This window comes from Equus quagga, chromosome 2, assembly GCF_021613505.1.
Source record: "Equus quagga isolate Etosha38 chromosome 2, UCLA_HA_Equagga_1.0, whole genome shotgun sequence".
Taxonomy (NCBI): domain Eukaryota; kingdom Metazoa; phylum Chordata; class Mammalia; order Perissodactyla; family Equidae; genus Equus; species Equus quagga.
The window spans coordinates 132124620-132139131 of NC_060268.1; positions in this window are offsets into that span (position 1 = coordinate 132124620).

Below are 14512 nucleotides of genomic sequence, written 5' to 3' on the forward strand. Positions count from 1 at the left end.
ACCAGTTTCCAATGGACTGAATGGGGGTTAGGGAGGCAGTGTGCAAAGCCCTGAGTCTTTGAACTCTGGATGGGATCTGAGAGTTTTCCTACCGAACACTTCTGTATATAGGTCTTTATGCCCAAATTCCCTATAAAGAGTCTTGATTTTCCTGACCATTAATCCCTAGCAATTGAAAAGGAATAATGATAGTGTTGAACTGAGCAGTATTTGGAGAAACATCACCTGTTAATTCCAGGGCTCACCTACCAGCTCATGGGAAAGACAAACATTTCCTTCTGGCAGATAACTGCAAGCTTCAAAGTAAATTTGAAAGCAGTGAGAACATTCTGTTATTTTCCCTCTTAACAAGGCTTGATGAAAGCAATCTCCACAGAGGCTGCCTAATTGGGCAGGGAGCTCATCTAGGAGCAGCGCTGGCAGAAGGAACCAAGGGCTGGGTAGTACATTCTGGCTGAAGGCTACCCTTTTCCCAAAGTGGGGTGGGGGCTGTTTCACCTGCAGTGCCCCCATTCCACACACGTCCAGGGCCCTCCACGGGGCCCCATCAAGTGACTGTTCTGAGTGTATTCTGAACTGGCTCCCTACTTTATTTCATAGGCCAAACTCTGATTTTCTAATTATCCTGCAGGGGAATGTACACTGTTTACTTACTACTCCTGAAAATATGCAAGGTTTGCTTCCCGCTGCTAAGATGCCCTGAGAAACCAATATCAGTCACTGCAGCCCTTCTGGGCCCCGTGAGGGAGGCTTGGAGGCCAGCGGCATCCTCGGCCCCCCAGGAGCTCTTTTGCCGATGGGAGACTGAGGACTGTGGAGCCAAATGAACCGTCCTCAGTTCTGGATTCAACCTCAGCCAGACAACTCAGCTCCCAACCCCATAGCCACAAAGCCCTCTGCTGCCCTCCTCACTGCCTTGAGACATCCCAGCTGCTCCCAACCTGACCGGTCCCCAGTCAACCAGGAACTGCACTAGAAGAACAAAAGGAGTAATAATAATAAGGGCTAATGTGTATGGGACATTTTTTGTGCAGGATGCTTTATGTAGATATCTAATTTTACACTCACAACAACTCTATAATTTTCCTCATTTTAGAGATGAGGACCTGAGGCTTAGAGAGCTTATATAACTTTACCCAAAGTTAACATAGCTAATAAGGAGCAAAGCTATTATCTATCTGACGGAGGGAGGGGTAGTACATGCTCTGAACGCTTCCACTACACTGCTGCCCAGGTAGAAGCTTAGGTCTAGCAACAGTCTTAAACTATTTGCAAATGTTTCTCCATATATGCATTTTTCCAGCTTCCCTTAGATCAGTGGTTCTTAACCGGGAGTGATCTTGCCCTCCAGAGGCATTTGACACTGTCTGGATACATTTTGAGTTGCCCCAACTGAGAGGGCAATGCTGCCTTCTAGTGAGTAGAGGCCAGGGATGCTCCTGAACATTGCACAATGCACAGGACAGGCCCCACAACAGAGTTTTATCTGGCTCAAAATGTCAACAGTGCCAAGGTTGAGAAGTTCTGCATTAGATCCCCCCAGACATCTCAGTCTGCTCCAAAATAGTTCAGAACCACTGTTCCAGAGCTTTATTTGCCCAACAAAGGGCAGGAACAAGTAGTGTCTTTGCAGCCTGACAAACATCTCTTGGCCTTTCCAGCATCTCATGGCCCACACATGCTGCCAGGATTGCCCTCCTAAGACTTCAGTGTCCCTCAACATCTTGTGAGGTGACTTTCTGCAGAACCTGAGCACTTGATTCCATTGCTAAGGCTCAATGGGTTGTAATACTCCTGGGCCCCATGCCTGTATTTCCACCAGGTCATCCCATCCTTTGCACTAAAGTCATTTAAAAATGATGAACATATCGACCAAGCCACAGCAGACATACTTGGAGGCACAGAGTGAGGAGGCAGGAGTCCTTCATGTATTATGCCTATGCTCTTGTGTCCAATTTTCAACTGGATTTTCGGTAATAGGAATGTGGTGCTGTGGGAAGTTCACAAGCCTGGAAGTCGGGCCAGCCGTCTCTCCCAGTAATGAACTCTGGGGACTGAACCCCAGTTTCTTCCTCTATAAACTGCAGGGCTTATGGTCTATATCAGTCGGTCTTCTGCCAGAGAAGCAGAACCAGCAGGAGATATATATTGAGATTTGTTGCAAGGAAGTGGCTTACAAGATGGTGGGGTCTGGCTAGGCAAGTCTGAGAGCCATAGGGCAGGCCATCACGAAGGGCAGGCTGGAACTCTCAGGCACAGCCTGAAGCTGCGGCCTACAGGAGGAATTTCTTTTTTTCCAGGAAATCTCAGTTTTGCCCTTAAGGCTTTTCAACTGATTGAAGCAGGCCCACCCAGATTATCCAGGATACTCTCCTTTACTCCAAGTCAGCTGATTACGAACATTAATCACATCTACAAAATACCTTCACAGCAGCCCTAGGTTACTGTTGAATGGAATAACTGTAGACAATAGCCTAGCCAAGCCGACATACAAAACAGCCTCCATGGTGTCTCATCTTCTTCACAGCTTTTAGAACCTGCGATTCTAGTAGTAATCATTCTGAGCAACGACATGTCACTTTTAGGGCTGATATCCAGGCACAGTTACAACAAAAGAAGCACGTCTGAGCATTTGGCTCAGAGGTTACTAGGTTACAAGGATGCTGGCCTAAGAGACAAGATGCAAAGATGTGGATCGGGCCACAACTAGAGGCTCCCTCACTGCCGGCCAAGGAAGATTTAGAGGAAATGCTGCTAAACAAGATCCTTTCTTCCAAAATGCCACTGGCAACCTGTTTGTCTACTGTGATTAAAGACTAGGCAAGGACTTTTAAGGAGCCAATTATTTGCTTGAGAAAAAAATGGGGGGAAAACATAATAGTAGTGCAGAGACCATGGTGATTCATGGCATTTATCCAGGGCTTAGAATCACAGGATTTTCAGGCTAGAAAGGACCTTAGAGATAAGCTTGTCCAACTCACTCATGTCACAGATGATGGGACTGAGAATCAGAGAGGTTCATGAATTGCAACGTCAAGAAGATTCTCAGTGTCATAGTCAGGGGAGACGAAGGGTCATGATTCCCAGGCCAAAGTTCTCTCCACCACACGCTCCTCCAGCCAGCCAAGAACTGTGCACAGGCCTCCACTGTAAGCCTTCTACTCCTCAGCAAAGCCTGCGCTCAAGCTCTTTACCTCTGGCATTTCCTCTGACAGATATCAGTAACTACAAATGGGTACACTGTTCACGCAAGATGACAATTTCTAAAATTGGCTTGTTTTCACAACTGTCACTTTAAGAGGTGAACAACCCCTCTCTGGTTCTCTCAAAACCTCTGGATTTCAGCCAGCTCCACATCCCCGCACTTCCGCCCACAATCACTTGCTATGAAAATGTCATTATTCTATTTTGAAGCGGCTAGAGTAGTTGTGCTTCTTTTGTAATAACTATGTTTTCTGAAAGAGGGAAAAAAAGTTATGAAAGCCAGGGCTAGGAAAGCTTTCATGGATTAGTCTTGCTCCCAACGGGCACCAAGGGAAAAGAAAATAGAAAATACGATGTCAAACCCCATGTCAGAGACTGAATCCCCCTGCCTCTGTGGCTTTATTCTGATCCAGGACTGACAGAAATGTCCTGATGCCTGTTTTCAAAGATGGCATCCAACAGGCTTCACCTGATCCCTATTCTGAGGGAAGGAGCACTTCCCCGTGTCCGACACCCAGCTCCAAATTCTCTTTCCTGAGCCCTGTTAGGAAACTTTGGCAGAAAGAAACAGAAATCTGCAGAGAAATTGAGCAAAGAAGAAGATAACATGTTGGGTTTAAATTTCAAAAGTCCTAAATAAGGTGACCCTATATTATCTCTGTGACAGTTTTGCCCTAAGGATTAAGAACCAATAATAAAAGATATTTTCTTTTTCCCCAGGAAATGAACCACAGAGGCAGAGACAGAGAAAAGGAAGAGAAAAAGTGGTTTTTTTCTCCTATTCTTGGCTCATGTACAGGTAAAGGACCCCACAGAGAGTGTGACCAGTCTAAGTCGCTTCAAGGTAATCAAAGGCCTCTTTGGCCCATCAGAGTTCCTTTGTAAGGAAGATGGCTAGTTTACTAATGAGGCTAACTGGTGACAAAGATAATCAGCAACTGTTGAAAACTGTCATCAGCTAATGATATCAGCTGCTCTAATTGTACCTCCTGACACCAAGTAGCCCGACTTTGACTATCATTGGCCTATTTAACAGGGATAGAAGCTAGGTAACGACCTTGCCAGGGAGGAGGAAAGATCAGCTGGTTTTTTATTACTTAATGCTGATATACAGTCCTTTCTCCATATGCTCAGGGGACTGGTTCCAGGACCCCTGCTGATCCCAAAATCCACGAATGCTCAAGTCCCTTCTATGAAATGGCATAGTACTTGCATATAACTTATGCACATCCTCCCATATACTTTAAACCACCTCTAGATCACTTATAATACCTCATACGCAGCAAATGCTATGTAAATAGTTGTTATACTGTATTGTTTAGGGAATAATGACAAGAAAAAAAAGCCTGTACATGTTCAGTGCAGACACAACCACCATAGGCCTTTCCATCTGTGGTTGGTTGAATCTGTGGATGCAGAACCAGATGACACTGAGGGCCGACTCTAGCACCTTTCATTTAAATATTGGATAGCCTATCCTCTGGGTAGAAGCCAGTTGCCTCCAGAGGATATACCATGTGAGTGAAGCAACTGAGGCAGCAGACTAGCAACATCCCTGTGCGGGGCCATTTTCTCCCCTTTGGCTGTGGTGCCTCCGGCAGACCTCCTCGGTAGGGCAGGCATCTAGAGCAGTAGCTCAAAGCACGGCATCTGGTGTCCACAGCCAAGCTACCTGAGTTTGTGTTGCAGCTCCATAACCCTATCAAGTGTGTGACTTGTGCAAATTACTTACTCTATGGACTCCTTGTTCTTCTTATCTGTGAAATAGAAATAACAAGGGAACTCAGCCTATAGGGCTCTTGTGAAATTTAAATAAGATAAAGAATGGAAAGCACACAGTAAATACTCAATGGTAACAATTGCTCGGGGCCAGAGCTTCCTAACCTTCTTCATATCATAATACACCATTTGAAAAAACGTTAATGTTTGCATTGTGAACTAGGAACAACTAGGCTGCTCATAGGCAAAAAGAAAGCTCCCCAGGGGCTGAAGGGTCTATTTCTTATCACTCCTGCAACCCACTCACGACTGGCTAGCTGAAAAACTCTCCTCTCCACACCGGATGTTTACTTCATTTTACAGATAACATGTCTCTCAGAACACTATCTCAGCCCCAGACTTAAACAGTCTACATTTTCAGCCAATACTATTTCCTCTTTTCCTCATAGGCAGTTTTAAGCCATTACGTTTCTGATTAATATAAATAGAATTCTTCTTTAAAATATTCACCCCACACAATATTTCCAGACATGGAGTTATCACCAAGTCTCATGGTTAGAAACAGGCGGGTGTTCTATTCTTGGCTCATGTAAAGGTAAGGGAAGTTGAGGACAAACCCCTCCTTCCCATTTTCAAGTGTATCGCCCTGGCCCCAGGGGAAGGCCTGAGGACCAGGTAAACCCATCAGGCCTCCGTACTGTCTTCATTTCACTCCTCTCTGCCCAAGCATTGCGTTGTCTCTCTTCAGACTGGCTTTCTCATCTCCTCAGTCATTTGGCAAACATGGCTGCCCCTCCATCTTCTAGTTCACATGATAAAGTTGCAACTCTCTCTTGATTCCAGCTCCAAATTTCTGGAGAGAGAATCTGATTAGACCAGCTGGACTCAGTTGCCCACGTTGTGTAATCCGTGAAACCAGGGCCGCAGGTGAGCCCCGTAGAGCCTGGCAGCCAGGGCCCATTCCTAGCACACAGAGCAAACATTTGGGAGAAGGGGCAGTTCACAAAGAAAAAGAGGGTCATAGACCCAAGGGCTGAGTCCATTACATTGTCCATTACATTGTCATCAGACCGGATATTCCCACCACAAGTCATTCCTTTAAACAATACTCTAAAGACCCTTGTTGAAAGTATATTGGTTTTCTAGCAGCATAATAGTCTAAGATATCTTCAGTCATTAACATCTAAAAATGAATGTGTATATTTGACACGGAACTGAAATGTTTTGACAGAAATAAGGGGCCAGATGTTTGCGGAGTAAAGGCAGTGTATAGGGTGTAGTTCTCCAGTACAGAGTATCCTGGGGAGATGGGGAGCTCTCTCCATACATGTAGGCAAGCTGGGAGGCAGAAAATAAAAAGAAGGAGAAGGGACTACGAAAATGAACATGTAAACCTCTGTAACAATTCTGCCAATTCTGCCAGGGCTTTTCAAGGGCCATGGAGCTAAAAGCTGTTTTAAAACCAGCATTAACTGATGAACCCAGTTCTCTCCAGAAAACTGGCAGAAGTGAAAAATCAGAGCTCAGCAGAGGGTAAAATTGTTCTTCCCTGCATGAAGGGGAATTTAGCAACAGGATTATAATTTCCAAATGAAAAACTAGAATATGCAATCTGACAAAGAACTTTTGGGCTATTTCAGAGTGAATGAGGTAGTCTGAAGAATGTGCTCTGGATACTCAAATATTGGAAGTTACTAGATATTTCAATGATATATGGGAAAAGGAATATATTAGGTATATGCAGAAAACAGTCAATTTGAGAGCTGGAAAGAGAATATTGAAGGTATTTTCAGTTTTAAGGAACAGCATAACAAACAGCAACACATTAAGCCAGAGAAATCTTTCAAGGGACTGATTGAGTTTATGGTCTATGGAACTGGAATTCCCCTCAAACCATTAGTCAACGAGCCGATCTTAATTAAGAGGTCACAGGGTGCTTTCCAGTGGGTTTTTTTCTTTTCACTGCTAACAGACAACATTAATTTTACTTATGATGAGTTAAATGAGTTGATTTCAAGGTCACCTTAGTTCCTAACATCTTCCAACACAATATCAAACAAGAGATCATGCCCTCCATCTCCGAACAACCCCCTTTCACTTAACCTTTGCATGGAACTCACCAGACTCACTTTATCAGTTAAGATTTGAATGCAAGTAACAGAAAAAAACTTCAACTTATTTCAGGTGGAAACAGGAAGGTAATAATCGGACACTGGGCTGTCTCAAAAAAGCCAATGACAGGTGCTTCAGTCCATAAACGTAAACTAGATAGCTGAAGGGAGTAAGTTTCTCTTGCCATGTTCTGTGTTATTCTGCACTTTCTGCAAATAGGTTTCCCCTACAACAGGTGAAAGATGGCCACTCCATAGCTCTTATGTTTACTCTTAAAAGATCCGTGTATATGGAACTAAAGTGCCTTAGTCTTACTTCCAAATTCCTAGGGAGTGGGAACCTGATTAACCTATCTTGACCCAACTCTGGTTCAGTCATCTATGGCCATCTCCCACTTTTTCCTATTCCATAGCAATCCTATCTCCTGTTCATGGTTTGGGTTGTAGGTTCCTCTGGTCTCCTTTTTCCATCTAGCTGACCACTCTGCTTTCTGTCTTTCAGAAATATCTCAAAAGTCTCTGTTCCACTGACAGCATTCTGCCTTGTTTTCCATTGCTCTTATGGAAGTATTCCCTTTATACCATTTCAAAAGAATTCTATTAGAAGGAAGAGGACTTGGGTAACCTGTCTGCCATCTTAACACAATCACCCTATTTTTTCCAGCTGTTTCTTCTTCTTCTTCTTTGTAACCCTTCCTTTGATCTAATACTATACCAAAGCATAGCTTCAATGATGTCACTCTCCAGATCAAAAATCTTCAAAGACTTCCAATGGCTGACAGTACAAATTCTTTATCTTAATATTTAAGATCATTCATGATCTGGTCCAAATGACTCTTTCTGGAAAACTCTGACCATTTGCCTTCTTGAACCTAATTCTCCATTCCCAGATAAACTCCCTATTTGTCGCTCCTCCCCAAATAGTCACCACATTCAAGCTTTTCTGCTTCTGTAACATTGTTTATCTCTTCCTTCTGCTTATAGCTCATGCCAATCCCAACCCCAACAATCGAAATCCTACTGACCTATAAGACTCTGAAAAAGGATAACATCCTCTTGAAGCCTCCTTACCCTCTCAGATCAATGTCATATCTCCTTTCTAAAAAATTCATATAATTCTGAACAAATTTTGACATTTATTTCCTCATACCTTGTCTTTTCATTGCTTATTAATACATTATCTCTCTTATTAAATTGTAAGCAAATGATAGGGAATTTCTTATCTATTTTTTGTGTCCCCTATAGGACTTATACATTATATTGTACATAGTATTTACTAAAAAAGAATTAAGGAAAGATGAAATAAGGAAACTAAGTCTTCATTTGGACCTTATCCCTTCCTTTCTTACATTCCTTCATTACTTGTACTAAAGTGCATGATCAGATAACTTTATTGTAAGCTGTACTTCATTAAACTTGTATTATATAGAGAGAGTCCTATTGTAACCTTGATAAAAGCAAGATACAGGTATTTCACTCTTAGAATAGCTTCATATCCAAAGAAACATAACCCAGCAACCAAAAATGATTTCAATCCTTAATTGCATTTCTCATAAACCACAAAGGGGATTCAAATACATAGTCCACAGGACCATAAAAAATATAAATATTCCTCTTCTCTTCAATCTATTTCCATCAAACCTTGTAGCTCTCCTCCAGAGCCATCTCTCTCTATAATCCCCACACCCTCTTCCAGCTCTGTCACTGCTCAGTTCAATAGCACTTTGCTTCCCTTATCTTCCCTCTATCCTGAACCAGAGTTGGGTCAAGATGTGTTAATCGGATTCCCTCTCCTAGAAATTTGGAAGTAAGACTAAGATATTTTAGCTCAATATGAGCAGATCTTTTGAATGCAAACACATTTCACCTGTCATGGGAGAAGCCCATTTGACAAAAGAGACCTCTCCTCCACTAAGAAACAATATCCCTTCAGAAGGCAAGGAAGAAATGGGCAGGGGAATGAATTGACAATTACAAAGTTATCCTCACCAAGGTAGCATGAAATCTTTGAACAGCATGAATCTAACATTTAAACTGAGACAACTGTCTAAAAGTTGGCTGCATATTTCCTCTCCACCCTTTTATCTTTCACGGAGAACTTAAAAATACATAAATAGAGGCCAGCCCGGTGGCACAGCAGTTAAGTGTGCACGTTCTGCTTCAGCGTCCCAGGGTTCACCGGTTCGGATCCTGGGTGCGGACATGGCACTGTTTGGCAAGCCATGCTGTGGCAGGCATCCCACATATAAAGTAGAGGAAGATGGGCACGGATGTTAGCTCAGGGCCAGTCTTCCTCAGCAAAAAGAGGAGGATTGGCAGTAGACGTTAGCTCAGGGCTAATCTTCCTCAAAAAAAAAAAAAAAATTAAAAATGCATAAATAAAATAAGCAGAGAATAACAAAACGTAAACAAGGACCAAATTTCACAGCTCATGGGTGTTTCAATGCAAGCTGATGGAGATGAGAAAGACATCTTAAAAGAGACAGAATTTCTGATGGGTTTTAAATATTTTTAAAATTTTAGATGAATGGAAAAAAACAAGAAACATTTTAGGGGAATTCATCAGGCTCACCCTAGTTCTCTGGAGGAAAGGCTGGCTTATCTTGAGTATCTGAGGATGTCTGATTGCCCTGGTTCAGAAGCTCTGGCACTAGAGACAAAGATCCAAGAGGCTGTGAAGAATGGCAGAGGACTGAGGTGGCTACATTGCTCTCATCCCCACACCAGCTCCTCTTCCATGTGGACTTTCCACTGCAGGAAGCTGGCTTCCTACAGTCCTTCTCTGCCCTTATACAATTGACCCCTTTCAGCTCATCTAGTCGTCTAATATTCATGCTTTTTGTTCTTATTTTCTTTTGAACTATTCTCCCCAAATCCTATTCATTCTTATACTTTTTACTTTTAGCATGTTAGTTATTTCCTATGCTTAATTTTTAATCTCATCTACTTTTATACTTGTGACTTTTCATCCTATCCCCTATATCTTAATATTTAATCTCTTACTTTCATGGTTTTAACCTTTTCTCTCATTGGCCTCTAGCTTTTTCTCATTTATTTTCTATCTCACCCATTTTATCTTTTTATTAATTTTTTTAGTGTTTAACCTTTTATCTTTATTTGGAGTTTCATTCTCTTACAGTTTTTAACTTCTATTTCCTCTATGTTCATTTTTTTCCTCTGATATTACTCTCAGTTTTCTAATTATGTCTTCTAAATATCTACCCTCTTTTTCCTCTTCCCTTATAATTTTCAATATTTAAGATTTTTATTTTCACAATGACTGGTAAGAGGTAAGGCCAAAGGGGTGTTGTCACCACACAGGGGGATGTGGGAGACTTTCTCCTTACTCTTCAACGCCAGATTCCCCCCCCATGCCCTCCCCACCCCCACCGTGGACCTCCCAGTCCTGTTCACGCTGAGTCTCAGAAAATCTCACCTGGAGAGAGAAAAACCTGGGAGGCAACCCTTCCTAGGGCTCTAATTTTCTACACAGTGGGTTCACTTAACTTTCTGAAACTATGCAGATTCTTGTCACCTTGATCTATCTGGGTTATAAATGAGGCTCTGCAATTATTGTTATTTGTTGCCAGGCACAGGGAGGGACTTTTTTGTTGTTTTTAAATTCATGGAGAAATACAGAGAGCTAAAAAATAGAGATATAGAGAGAAAATGATGGACAGAAATTGTGAATGGGGCAAGTAAGTGGGAGTGGGAAAAGGAAAAATATCTTTATTAGATTTAGGGCAAAATATGTCAAGAGTATTCTATGAATGAATAGATAACAGCAGGCAAGTACCTCTCCGGGAAGAACTCATCATGCAATGTCCTGAACTGCTTTGGTGAGGCCAGGAGCCTCCAAACTGTGCAGTCTCCTACCCAACTAGTATACTCAGGAGGAGATGCTGGAAGGACTGTCAGGGGGCCTCAAAGGAGTTAACTCCATGTTGGTCCACCTTTTATCTCAGCAGGGTTATCAGGTGATCCTCTCAATATGCACCTCCCAAGTCTTCATTTCCTCTCTATGCTTATTAGGGAAAAGCTAGTCTTAGTTGGCATTTTCACAAATAGGGATATTTTGTAGAAAGGGACAGCTGTTAACTTGCTAGGACCTGTACTCGGGAAAAAGTCCCCCAGAATATCAAAATCTATGAGAAAAGTGAGGCCCAATTCCTCCCAGATCATGGGCCTAGTTCTTCCTCTAGAGCAATTATTGTGGCATAAGGGTACATCTGCCATTGGACTTCAGGCCTTTCTCTGCTTCCTCAAGGAAGAACAGGATGCAATTCTGGAAATGATTTAACTCAACACTTAAGTTCCAATAATAATGGCAATATTCTTCATTTCATGTACTTCATTTCTATCAGAATTCCTGCTTGTACACACCACTGAAGAGGAATTTCTCCCATCAACAAGCCCTATTTCATTGGTGCACAACCTGATTGATTGTAATTTCTAACCAGCCTCATAAATTCATATTCTCAGCCCTTTCCTGAGAAACTGGCTCCTCTAGCCACACTAACAATTGCTTGACATCCTTCTCCATAGTCCTTGAAAATGCTTGATTGGCTGCCTCCCTAATAAAAGGTCTCAACTCAGAAAACCAACAGACAATCTTATTTCCAGAACCTGGTTAGGCATATTCTGCCTTGGCCAAGATGATCTTGACTTGCCAGAGAAGCAACTTTCAGCAGCAGCATCCAGCACATGCTAAGATATATTTCCTTACATCTGGATCGTGCCTTGCAGGAACTAAAATTCACCTCCTGAAACCTGATCTATTGGAATCCCAAGAGTAGGAACACTAATGAAATGACATTTTAGATGTTTTAATATTATTTTCCTATAAAAATATCTGGATTTTAAAACATTTATCTCTCCACATTTTTTTTATTGCTTTGCAAGTTTTATCTCTCCAAATATAGGAGAATATGTTTGACAAAGTAAAATTTCAGGTGACTTGTTGAGTCCACTAATTCAAAGGATCAAAAATTTTTCCTTTCAAACTGAATTTGGTTTTTTGTCTTGAGGTTCACTGTGTTTATCATGTGGTTTTAATCATACGGTGCTTCTTTTTTTTCTTTTTTTTTTTTTTTTTTGAGGAAGATTAGCCCTGAGCTAACATCTGCTGCCAATCCTCCTCTTTTTGCTGAAAAAGACTGGCCCTGAGCTAAGATCCATGTCCATCTTCCTCTACTTTATATGTGAGATGCCTGCCACAGCATGGCTTCCCAAGCGGTGCCATGTTCTCACCAGGGATCCGAACCAGCAAACCCCGGGCCGCCGAAGCAGAACATGTGAACTTAACCACTGCACCACCTGGCCGGCCCCTATATGGTGTTTCTTTGATTAACTATCTGATATTTACTTGACCCATTTTAGGGGATAAGGCATACCAATACCTGCAGGAGGCCCAATGCAACTCTACCAGAAGCATTGGAAAAGGTTTCCTGTGGACTTTACTTTGGAGATAGATATATTAACCTAAGTGGAAAATTCCTCATCAAATGCATTTACAAACAAAACCTGATGGTGCTGAACGGTGTCATATGGATGAAAATTTGCCCATCTCTGCCCTAGAAGTACCCACCACAGACTGTATCAGTCAGTCCATTCTTTCTAGTATTGCCCTTAGGAATGATGTTGCCAACTGAGTTTCAATTCTTAAGGTAAATATCTGGAAGCCAATCTGCATTTGGTAGCAAATGGGCAGGGACTTGGTCACTCCTGCCTCCATGTACTTTTTCCTATGATCACTTTCCTCCGTGTTCATTTTTTTATCTATATATTTAGTACTTAGTTTTATCCTGTATTATTTATGAAAAAGACAGATCTTATCTAGAACACGACAGTTAATGAATAAATAAGGAAACAGTCTTTAAAAGTTATGGAAGTGTAATTAGTTGTGGTGTATAAACACTGGGGAGTCAGTAAACGTTTTTGAGCATGGGAGTTACACAAGTTATGTGGTTGAAGTAGACCATGCTATATGGTCAATGCACATGGCTAGGATAGACTGATTATAGGAATACCAGTTATGAAATGACTGCAGTCTCATAAACTGGGCGATGAACAAACGGAGAATAAGAAAGGACTGAAAGAGATCACAGCCAGGAAGAATGCACCATGCTTGGTGACAGTAAATTAGGTATACAAAGAACTGGTTTATATTATATATCAGGAAGTGGCCAAGTTATTAATTCCTCAAAACCTCTTGTTTTCTCATCTGCAAAATGGGAGCAACAATATTTACTCCACAGAGTTTTCCTGAGGATTAAATGGGATAATGTATGTAAGCTGTTTAACATAGTGTCTTTCATATGGTAAATGTTAAATAAATGTTAGCTATTATTAGAATATAGATAAAGGAAAGTAACCAGATAAAGATAGCGTCCAGAATTTGAGCCAAGATGACTGAGGAAATGGTGATGTCACTGACAAAATTGGATAGTTATTCTGGGAAAGAGAAAATTAGTATCATATTGGGATATAGTTATAAAACAAGATTCCCAGATACTACGGACATAAATTTTAAAATAAAATAAAAGGAAGATACTTCATATTACCTCCTATGTCATAACCATTTCCAACTGTTTCCCCCCAGCACCTCCACCATTTCGCCTGAATATTACTCTTAGAAGTGCTTCCATGGCTGAGCGGTTAATTTCACATGTTCTGCTTTGGTGGCCCAGGGTTTACCGGTTCGGATCCTGGGTGCAGACCTACACACTGCTCATCAAGCCATGCTGAGGGGACATCCCATGTGGAAGACTAGAATGACTTGCAACTAGGATATACAACTATATACTGGTGCTTTGGGGAGGAAAAAAAAAAGAAGTGCTTCCCATTTGCCTTGATTTCAAAGCTACATAAGGTCCATTTCCATTGCTCCCGCTTTCATTGGCATCGGCCCACTTAGGTGCGTCTGCCTGCCTTATTTACATGCTGTTTACTTCCTTTCTTAGATTACTAATGAAAATGTTAATGAAACCTCTCCGCAGTCACTTACGACTAAACACCTTTTCCCAAAAGAGGGTATGCCATAATTTAACATCAACCTTTTATTTTTCTTCTCTCAAGTCAATTTCTAGAGTCACAATTGGCTTTTTAAACAAAACAATTGGAACTAATTCATAGAGTACATTATAATCATATCTGCCACATCTATAAATGGTAATTGATATGCGGTAACTGTACAACCCCAAATCAGAAAGACCAAGAGGGAATGAGATGGTCAAAAAGGAATTTATGCAGAAAAGTCTGAGATATTGTGTACCTTTCAAGTGACAGAATAATGTGTGAATCATACACCTAACCCTCAAACCAAGCCAATTAAAATTTTCACCTCGTGACGTAACTGTACATGTTTAACATCTTGAATATCTTACTTCTTTTATTTTTAGTTTTGTGAAGTTTTTTTTTAAAAGCTTTTTATTTTTCTTACTTCCAATGGTTTGTGCTAGTAACAGATGTTTGTTTAA